General features: G+C 39.7%; 1 long non-coding RNA gene across 1 annotated transcript; it reads left to right on the forward strand.

Annotated features, from left to right (window-relative positions):
- Positions 1-10: 10 nt before the first annotated feature.
- Positions 11-1,926, forward strand: LOC109465009. The gene is made up of 2 exons (XR_002139930.1): positions 11-276; positions 1,606-1,926. It is a non-coding gene; the product is annotated as an uncharacterized LOC109465009 (long non-coding RNA).
- The last annotated feature ends 1,313 nt before the right edge of the window (positions 1,927-3,239 follow it).

The following is a 3,239-nucleotide window of genomic DNA, read 5'->3' on the forward strand; positions in this document are numbered from 1 at the left end:
CAGAAAGGAGGTATCGCCAGCTCAAATTTCCACAGAGCAGCCACGATGAACAGCCACGCTGCTATTGGTCAGGACACTGCACTGCTACTCAGATGCTGCAGCAATACCTCAGTTTCGGTAGTATGGGGAGGGCTACCTGCGTCTTTCCCTCGATTTACCTGCAAAAACGTCAACTTTTACGTCTATATTCACTGCATTTGTGTTGCTCTTACCTCTGGGGACAAGGGAAAGCACAGTTCAGATCATATTTGAGGGGATTTAAGCTCTGAGGACCAGGTAACACTACATATAGGTAACAGTTTAATAACGTTAAAATTATATCAAGGAGATTTGATTTTAACAAATTTATTTAAGCCTCCTTGAATATATTTGCATAACTTTTAGCCTTTTAGCTCTGGGCACCAGATAATGCACCTTATAAATAGTATAGAAACTCCTTGTACTTCCTAGAACCTCCTTGTATTAAAGCTGATATTTGTATGGCTTCTAGTACCTATGGCAGGGTTGGACAAGTCCCATTGCCCACTTGCCCAGGGCAAGTAAAAGTACTGTTCGGGCAACTGAATATCCCCCTGGACTTGCCCGATTGGGCAAGTAAATTTTTTGGAAGCAAAGTATTAGCCCCTGCAGTATTTCGACCAAGTTTCAAACAATTTTGATAAATAAAGCATCCAACATTATAAACTCTATTATAATAAAATAATTTCCTTTCTGCTAGTAAAATGCATAGAAATGCGTCATATTTTGGGCAAGTGAAAAGTTGGTTCGGGCAAGTGGAAATGACCAGGTACTTGCCCGATACGGCAAGTGGATTTTTGAAAACTTGTCCAACCCTGTATGGGGACCAAATTTATTAACAGTAACGTTAATATTTGGTTACCAATATTTGTGTGTCACCGTGTGTCTTATAAGTCTTGGGATAAGACACCGTACAGGTAATAATTGCGCGGCTCTTAGGTTTGGGGACCAGGTAAGGTACCGTACAGGTAAAAATTGCGCGGCTCTTAGGTCTGGGGACCAGGTAAGGTACCGTACAGGTAATAATTGCGCGGCTCTTAGGTCTCGGGACCAGGTAAGGTACCGTACAGGTAAAAATTGCGCGGCTCTTAGGTCTAGAGACCAGGTAAGGCACTGTACAGGTAATAATTGCGCGGCTCTTAGGTCTGGGAATCAGGTAAGGTACCGTACAGGTAATATATGCACGGCTCAGATTTGGGACCAGGTAAGGCATCGTACAGGTAATAATTGTGCGGCTCTTAGGTCTCAGGACCAGGTAAGGCACTGTACATGTAATGAATGCGTGGCTCTTAGATCTGGGGACCAGGTAAGGCACTGTACAGGTAATATTTGCAGAGCTCTTAGCTCTGGGGACCAGGTAAGGTACCATACATTTGCATGCATGCATGTGGCCTCTTTTTATCTGGGGATCAGGTAAGGTATATTTGCATTGTCCTTTATCTGGGGACCAACTAAGAGACTACATAGCTCTTGAGACCTGGTAAGACCATACACTTCATATACGTTTGGTCTTTTGTACCTAATTTTTTGGTTATTGACATCCCTGTAAATATAATGCTGGCCTAGATTATTTCTCTTTTTTTTCAGTGCATTTGCCAAAAAGGAGAAACTGATCACACAGCAGGAGCTGGAGATGTCTATGCATCACATTCTGGAATTCTTGGAAGTGCCAGCTTTACTTCTCAACGAGAACATGAATGCTTAGCCCTATGTAACCCAAGCTCCGGGGGGCTCCCTACATAGTCCGCCACCTTTTCAGGGGCCGGCTGGATGTTGGGCGGCCGGCAAAAGCGATTTAATCAGGCTAATGAATGCTGAACCCTGACTTATGTTATAGTAATTCTGAAAGGTTGTTTCTCCAAACGGTAGAATAACTAGAACTTAGTAGAAGTAAATTTTTATGATGAACTGTACAAAAATTCTGCATTTGTTTGTTTGCTTGTTTGTTTTCTATTTGTCTGAGTAGCATGTACATGTATAACAATATTTATAAAACTGTTTAAGGCCATACCAATTTAATTAATTTCTTGGTTAACAGCTTCGCCCGCTTCATTTTTTTCTGATTTGCAAATAATAAAAAAATTCAGAATCTACCTCAAAATGCTCATATTTTGCCCTTAACAGTTAAAAACAGTCATTTTCATCCTACTTGTTACAGTTATTCCATCTTTCAATGCAATGGTATCATTAAAAGTTCAAAATCCATTGTTTAAATTTTGAACCAGCCTAGTGTGTTTACTTCATGGCTCCTATTGTACCATTTTGGGCCATAATAGGATGCCTAGGCCTGTTTTATTTTATTTTTCGCCCGCCCACTCCATTATTTTTCTAGAAAAATCTGTTAACCAAGAAATTAAATTGGTGTGGCCTAAGGCATAACATTTTATAGTAACTAGATTCATTACCTCTAGTACCTCATTTCCCGTATATTGATAATGCAAAGTATATTATCTTTAGCACAATTCAATTATTATTAAAGCTGAAAATACACCTTTTCACTCTTGTTTCAATAGACTTTTATTTTCAGTGTAGTTCAAGTCAGTATACAATACATGAACTGCAAATACACAGCATCAAAATCATGTATCCCACCATAATACTTGAACGCACGCCTGTCATTAACAATCCCAGTACTTCTAGTTAATTGTATCTGTATCTGTATAGCCGGTATAACCGCCTTTCGGCGTAACACACCAGCTGAATTGTAGTGACTGAGTAAAGACTAAAACGACTGTAGAATGAATGGTCTGTGCAGTTTGGAGGTAATGTAGGAATTAGGAATTTACTTGATGAAAAGGACAGCCTTAATCCGTTTAGGACTTTTTCCATGGTTGCACTCAAGCTTTCTTGAGGAACGTAAACCTTTGTTTAAAAAGTTTAGAGAAATCTATGCTTTCATGACGCAAATTTCAACTGAAAATAACTCGATGACCAAATACGTTATCAGATATGGAATTTATACAGTAACGTTATAAGCCTCCGTGAATATATCATCCGAATTTGAAAGAAATTCGTTCAGATTTAAGCGAAAAACGCAAACCGACACGTTTTAAGCTCGCGCAAAGCGAGGTTGCCTTCAAACGGCTATGTTTCACGTAGACAAATCTAGGCCGATTTTGACCGCATCACGCAAAGTTGCGTTTTCCTTTCTAGACCGAGAAGGAAATAATATTTTTGGATGAAACTTGGACAACAATATCCTGACACACGTATCTATCTCT

Source organism: Branchiostoma belcheri, unplaced genomic scaffold (assembly GCF_001625305.1).
Source record: "Branchiostoma belcheri isolate BF01 breed outbred unplaced genomic scaffold, Haploidv18h27 scaffold1458, whole genome shotgun sequence".
In the NCBI taxonomy this organism is placed as follows: Eukaryota; Metazoa; Chordata; class Leptocardii; order Amphioxiformes; family Branchiostomatidae; genus Branchiostoma; species Branchiostoma belcheri.